The sequence below is a fragment of the Triticum urartu genome, unplaced genomic scaffold (genome assembly GCF_003073215.2).
Source record: "Triticum urartu cultivar G1812 unplaced genomic scaffold, Tu2.1 TuUngrouped_contig_7892, whole genome shotgun sequence".
NCBI lineage: Eukaryota > Viridiplantae > Streptophyta > Magnoliopsida > Poales > Poaceae > Triticum > Triticum urartu.
In genome coordinates, this window is record NW_024118781.1 from 3,120 (window position 1) to 10,617 (window position 7,498).

At 42.2% G+C, this 7,498-nt stretch overlaps 1 long non-coding RNA gene across 5 annotated transcripts; it reads right to left on the minus strand.

Annotated features, from left to right (window-relative positions):
• Nucleotides 1–409: 409 nt before the first annotated feature.
• Nucleotides 410–5,706, minus strand: LOC125531706. Of its 5 annotated transcripts, XR_007293446.1 has the most exons (5): nucleotides 4,573–5,704; nucleotides 3,691–4,181; nucleotides 3,199–3,241; nucleotides 765–857; nucleotides 410–680 (listed from the first exon to the last, which is right to left on the minus strand). It is a non-coding gene; the product is annotated as an uncharacterized LOC125531706 (long non-coding RNA). The 5 variants fall into 5 exon arrangements; XR_007293448.1 differs by lacking the exon at nucleotides 3,199–3,241 and having other exon boundaries at nucleotides 411–680; nucleotides 4,573–5,703; XR_007293447.1 differs by lacking the exon at nucleotides 410–680 and having other exon boundaries at nucleotides 764–857; nucleotides 4,573–5,702.
• Nucleotides 5,707–7,498: the final 1,792 nt, after the last annotated feature.

Genomic DNA, 7,498 nt, shown 5'->3' on the forward strand with positions numbered 1-7,498 from the left:
GTGGGTACTGCGCTCCATGTAGGACAAGTCGATCGCAGGATCGAATCACCTTGCCGCGCAATTTTTGTTGCAGTTTTTCACAGAAAAAAGCAACTAAATGGGCCAGCCCAGCGCGGACGGCGGGTGTGCGCACCAGCGAATCGGTAGGAACGAGAAACAACGACGGACGAAAATAATCTGGGTCTCACGGTAAACCAAAATAATTAGAGAAACAATCCCGAATGAGAAACGACGACGGACGAAAATAATCTGGGTTCCACGATAAACCAAAATAATTAGAGAAACAATCCTTCCTTTAATATTAGACTAGTACATATGCCCGTGCGTTGTAACGGAATAAATAAGTAAATATGTGCTTATAAAAATAAAAAAAAGTTCAGCACCCAAACAAATTTGCAAGATAGCAAAAAATGATTAAAAGTTCCAGGGGGTTGTTCTTGGATAAATATATACATTCTCAGATAGGGCCTCTACTGTGTTATTTGTCACTCAACTAAATCAAATATAGTTACTGTTGTCACTCAAAAATAAAGTTACTGATGGGACACAACCTTTGTATTTGATGGCTTTCTACTTCATTATTCCACAAAGTCTGTACACAATACATGTTTGATGGGACACCGACATCCTCATACATTTCTCTTGTTTAAGTTTTCTCTCCTTGTTTGTCGGTTTCTTTCCTAAAACAATATGACAGCAAGTCATCGGGCAGAAATATAATCACCACTGGTAATAATAAAGAGATTTCGAGAAAGTAAAAATACATCAAATAGGAGAAGCTGACATGCCCTCTTGAAATTCCTTGAAACTGAGTGATACCTGATGCATGACCAACACACACCGGAAACAATACAGACCTGCATGTTTTGTACACTCTCCTGAGTTGAATCCTGAATTTAGTAAGATAAGGGACAACTCAAGATATAGCAACCTTCAAATCCACTACCCTTCAGTAGCTGTAGCGGTATAGATAAACTGCCAATAGTATAAAATGTTGTGATTGGTTTGTAACGGTTTTCGTCCGATTGTTCGTTGATTAACTGGACAATTCTCTTGTTAATTAATCGATGAGGTCTTTTGCCCCCGTTTTGAAAAAAAAGTTGTGGCGTTCCAAACAGATAAAAATGAAGTATGTCCGAACTGTACTGTCAGTCAAACGCGACGTCGCTTCTTGTAGCTGAGCTTGTTGACGCCCATGTTAGAATTCCCATCCCTCATGGCGCTCCTGTAGTCCTGTCCCTCCTCTCCCACTCCAGAACACGCTACTCCGTCCTCCGGGAACCTCTCCGGCAGGGGGGCCTCCGCGCCCTGCTCGCCCCATGGGCACCCCCGCCTGTCCATCCGCGTGACCGCGCCGGCGGACACACGTGCACGCTCCCTTCCACCGAGTTGTCCTCTCCTGGTCACCACCGCCCTCCTCTAGAGTGGACCCACCTCGGGAACCGGACGATCTCTTCTGGCGTTGGTAAGGAGCTCTATCTTTCCTGAATTTGGATCGATTGTTCTGTGGGATCTTTCTTTGCTACTCCCTTTATAAACTAATAAGTAGTGATCTAAAAACCCTTATATTAGTTTACGGAGGGAGTACAAGTGATCTTTCAGTTCTGTGAAAGTTAGTTGCGGATTTTTTTTTTTGCGAGATGCGCTACTAATCTAATCAATCCATTATCCATTACCATCCCAGCACCAGTAGAATTACTGATACATGAATTCGGCACATATAATGTTTAGTATTTAATTTGATTACTATTACACCCTGCACACTCTGCTCTTAAGAGTTTCAGTTGGCAGACGGTTATTTCTTGTTACAGAACCAAGATGATATTGCTCCTCTGATTTCTACAGATCTACAGAACATACCCACCCAGTGGCAAAATGTAGGGGATATGTTCGTAGTTACAAATTACAATCACAATAAATTACTTTGAACACAAACCCAATGGTATCAAGTTTGCATGGCATAACCTAACCCATGTATAATTGGTTTACTTACGGAGCAAAGAATGAATTTGAACAACCAAAATATTCCTGCATTTTGCAACAGTGTACCCGTGCGTAACGGGAGAAACAAAATAATTTTGCAATGGGAGAAAAGGGCATTTCGCAATTTCATATATTCTTTGTTTAGTTACCCCTCTTCTGTCTACCACCCAATGCCAGGGCAGGAGGCAGGAGAGGCTTGCCGCAAGCCCACACCTGACACGACCAAACCTATTCCCAGCAACGCCGATCCACCACAGCCTCTTTCCCGTCAACGCCGAGATTCCGCCTTGTGGTGCACCCGTGGGTTGGTGTCTGTGTTTGTTACTTTAATTAGTTAAACCAAGTATGCATTATTAGCGACTTGTTGATGACTGAGTCGTAGGTGCTTGACATGAACTCGTCATTCCTTGTGTGACACCCATGTCCAAACATATTCAGTTTTATCGTCATGGAAGAAACAGAAAGATTAAATTCTTTTTCTTTATATAAACTGTGTTCAGCACAAGACTACAAAAAATTGCAACGGGTTTAATCCTTACTGTAAAAACAGGGAATCTAGTGAAATCAATTGGGAAAAGTATATAGTACTTTTACGAACTAAAAGCTGCACTTATATGGACAATATGACTGTATTAGGAGAATAAAGATGCTGACAATGAACTATGGTGAAAAACAATTATGTGAAAACAACAATTTTCCCGCTAGATGCATAACCGTAGAGAAACATCCAATTGATTGTATCATTACTTCAATGAACTAACCGAGAAGTAGTATTACTTAAGAACTACATATATTCAAGATGAAAGCATGTACACCTAAAATTTTGTTGACCAAAACCAATAAAGCGTCAACATTTCCCGGATCCATAGACATAAGAACATACTGGATTGATACCCACACACCTAATAATTTCCTGCACTTTAGTGTGCCATTTGCAAGATATTCAGCAAAAAGGACCATAAAGAGAGCTTAGCCATTCCACCTCTAGACAGTACAATCAGACCTTTAGCTTAAGCGTAATATCTGAACTGCAAGTGTAAACACGACACTCATGATAACAGATGAACATGTCAACCTACTTGCCTAGAACCAATACAGAATTGACATATACCGTCGACTCTGTTTCGTATTGAAGATCCAGACACTAAAACCTGAAAAGTAGTACAAACCAGGAAAGAACAATGATGCTGAAATCACAATCTAGATAAAACATACCATTTAACTGAACAAGCCTGCCACCTTGAGGATTCCCATGTGTCTACAGTAATACATATAAATGAAGCACTCTAGTGTAAAAACTAAAAAAGATAAATTGGATCTCAAATTCTTTGTGTCTTGACATCAGGAAAGGAAACTAAGCAATGGTGAGGTCGAATATAGAAATTCAATATAGAAAGAATCATTGTTGTAAGTCCATTTATTGTAGCAGTTAGGCTGATGTGCAGGATCAATCAGCTAAAACTCGCTGGGCGAGGCAGTACTGTCACGGGTTGAGCAGTTAATTAGAATTTTCTTTAAACAATAAGAGATCGAACAGTCTATGTATAATTATTCAAGGAAAGTCTGTTGAGCAGTTAATACAGGCTACACATCAAACTACAATGCATCCACAGTATATGACAACCAAAGACATTCGCATAATCTGGAAGACAACCATGCTATCATATTGATGAAGCAGGGAAGAAAACATAAGAAATCTGAACTCACATCATTATACTGTTTAGGCTTCGCTTCCTTTTTTCTACCACGTCCTTTTTTCAGCTCTTCTACGGGTTCATCTTCATCTTTCACTTCAACAACTTTCTTTGACAGATAACACCAACAATGTCAGCAACCAAGATGAAAATAGGCAAAACATTGTTCAGCACACAGTGAGAGACATAACCAAGGTACATTTGTGATCTGATCAATTGTTTCAAGTAGAAATTCAGAATAGAGGTGTTTCTTTGTCAGCAGATCATCCAACTTGCCTTCAGATCAAAAGCCTCCTACCATGCAGCTTCTCTTTCCGGCCTCCTCTTCTACCAATACCTTGCGCTAGGCCTGACACAAACATAGAGATGGGGAGTGGCACGAGGGGGTGCCGCAGGGCTGGTTTCCTGGATCGGCTGCTCGGTGTGGGCGCCCGCCTCAGCCTACCTGCCTTTTTCCGTACCATTGATGATATTTCTCCTGCCGACCGCGACGAAACCATCGATCTGTCAAGACAAACATAAACTGATAATCTGAACTTTGTACCAATTACTCACTGATAAACACAATGTACCAGATGGCAAAGGCATCCAGAAAAATCATTCGCCTTCATGCACGTGCAGTGCAATTCATAACTGCGATTTATTCCCCATCATGTGCTTGAAGGCATAATATTACATTTAGACTAAAAGGACATGCAACTTTGTTTTCATCAAGTAACTGAATGATGTCAATTCTAGACCGCATGTTTCTTCGGTTCAAGAACAACCAACACCAAGGGAGTTCAGCAAAGATTCTATATAACATTATCAAAAGATCAGTCCTAGCCTTTTCAAGCGGAACAAATATGAATGTTGCAGGAAAAAGGTTCAGTAACAAAAAGAGATTGTATTTTACCTTGAAAAATTGGGATCCTGTATGTCAACTGCGTTGAACGGATCATGGAATAAATAGATGTCAGCATACTGATACAATGCTCGGGCTATCCGAGTCCTTTGCTTCTGCCAGGCACTAAGAGTGCAGACTCACTCTCCAATGATTTCTGATCTCCAAGTCTTTCTTTAGCGAACACCACTCAAGGACCCTGCCATACTTCTCCCTCTCCATGGTCTTGCCGAGCAGTATGTTGTCCTGAATTTTGTCGCTTTGTATCCATGCAGTCTGGCTGACATATGGCATTGTTCCGCAAGTCTTGGCCTCTCCTAATAGCTTTGGAACCATACCATTCAAGAGAGCAAACTTGATTTTCCAGAGCCGGCCGTCCCACAGACTGCAACATGCAGGCCTTGCTGAGCTTGAAAATTCAGATCCTTCAGCGTTGGTATCTCAGGTTAGCCATCCCAGAAGAAGCACCCATTACTGACCTCTTGCAACATTGGAGCTACCACTTGGTAGCCTCTGCATATAATCCACCGACAACTCCTCAAGGCATATGAGAACATCTGGATTATCCTGAGATGATAAAGCCAACATAAAGCAGATTGCCATTCTGCAATAATTGAAATCAAGACTATATCCTAGCTAATTAGCATGCTGTAAAGAAGAAGAAAATCCGCTAAAATTAAAGGGCCACTGATCTAGATGGATGAGATGTTGGTGGAGGTACTGGCTGGCCAGCGGCGAGTGAGCAGGCGGAGGTGTGTCCTCCATGGCCGCTGCCCATGGCATGCAAGTGGTTTAGAGCGGGGCAGCAGCAGATGGCGCAGGCGACGTGCAGCTACGGTGCTGCACGGGCGAGGTGAGGGAGACGCGGGGGGAGGCGTAGGGGATGGCGGCCGAGATCTGCGAGGCCGGTCGTGGCCGAGACCGGAGCTAGGTTTAAGGAGGGGCCATGGATCGAGGCGAGCTCGATGGGGCCGAGAGAGAAGGAGTAGAACGGAGATGAAAGGAGGGGGCAGGCGGGCTGAGGGGAGATCACCGGCGTGGCCCTCGTCGGAGGCGGGCGGTCTCCAGCGGGAGGCGCTGAATCGGGCGGTCATGCGCCGGGCGGCGTAGAGGGGATTTTTTAGTCGGGGCAGAGGGGAAATTGGGGAAGGATCGCGGGTTGAACACTATAAAATACAGGGGGTTTTCTGTAAAAACGAAGCGTTTTCTCAGATCCACTTACAAAGGGACTGCGGGTTCAGTTACCAAGGATTACAGGGACATTTCTGTAAAAAGGGCGACGGACGACCAGAAGCAATGTGTGGTTACGGAGAGAGGAGAGATTAGGGAGAGAAATAGAGATGTGCCCGTGCCTTTGCCACGAGGAAAATATATTTATATTAACATAATAAGATAATCATACAGGACAAATTTTGATGCAAAATAAATAAAGTATATTTTGATTATACAAAGCGCAATTGTTCTATCATTTATTAGGTTAGTGAAATAGGTAAGAGATTTATTGATATTTATTTGTCTATAGACTGGGAATTTATTCTAATATTTATTTAGTTACAAATGATGTCTAACCTTTATCAGGTTTATTATTAAAAAAAATTCATTGATGACCGTAAATTTAGGCTACATATCGTAGATTGATCTGGTTTATTGAGTTACCAAAGATTGGTTTGCTTAAAGCAGGAGAGGATGGAAAAATAGAGAAACAAATTATATATACTAGTAGAATGCTCGTGCGTTGCCATGAGCCATGAATATATGTTTCCCTGTTGCATATATATATATATTTTTAGAATGCATATATAAATATTTCCGTGGTTCAAAACCTGTCCTGTCCTTGTGATCCTTATACACATCAACTAATAATGTTGAACTTTTTTACAACACCATATACTATCACAGTGGTTAAATTGCTACTTAGTAAACAAATAAATAATTATTATTTTATTTTAGAACATACAATATATTTTTTGTCAATGATAGGAAATCCACTTGCTTTTGGCTTGATTGGTGGCATGGGGAAACCACTTTATGTTCTTCCTTCCCTCTTCTTTTTTCTTTCCGTGGCAATTCTAGATAACTATTTCTGAGAGTGCCAACTCTGGTCGGGATTTGGCCTTCTGTCGCTCCCTTTCTCCTGCAGAGTTGGAACAGTGGCATCAACTTGCTGCCACCTTCCCCTCGCTCCCGAAGACTTCAAATTCGATGGTCTGGCCTCGTTCCTCCTCAGATGTTTTTTCGGTGAAGTCGCTTTACCGCAATCTCATTATGGGTTCTATTCGTTGGAACTTCAATGGTGTTTGGAGGGCTTGTGTTCCGCTTAAAATCAAGATCTTCCTTTGGCATGTGGAAAGCTCCATGCTGCTACATGTTCAGATCAAATTAGGAAGCGTAATGCTTGGGCTGCGACTACATGTTCTCTTTGTTTTCGGCAAGAAGATTCTGACCATATTTTCTTTTTTTGTGATTTTGCGGTCTTGTTGTAGAGCTGTACTCAGTTGGGGGTTAACTGGTCTCCATCTAGCTTCGCTCAGTTATTACCTCTCGTCAGTTGTTTGTCCAGCAGCTGCGGCGTGTTTTATGGTTTTGCTTTGATGCTGTCAATTAAGACACTCTGGACGACCCTTCAAAACTAGCTGACGTTATTTTTAAATCTCTTACTCTTTTGCAGTTGTGTTAGCCTCTGGTTAAAAAATGTGATATGGACGTCATGGATGTGCTTATCTCACGTGTCAGGGCTACAACGATCTCTCTATCTCCATGGGTGCAACCTACTTCTTAACGATCGTCGGGGCGTATTTAGCTAGCTTCTGATTTTGGTACCCGATTCTGGCATACATGCCAGTACTGAACTCGAACTTGGTCTGTTGTGCTGTGTTGCCGCGGCGATTGATTGTGTGGGTGTGACGATGTTGCGAACCTTTTGCTAGATTTTGTATAA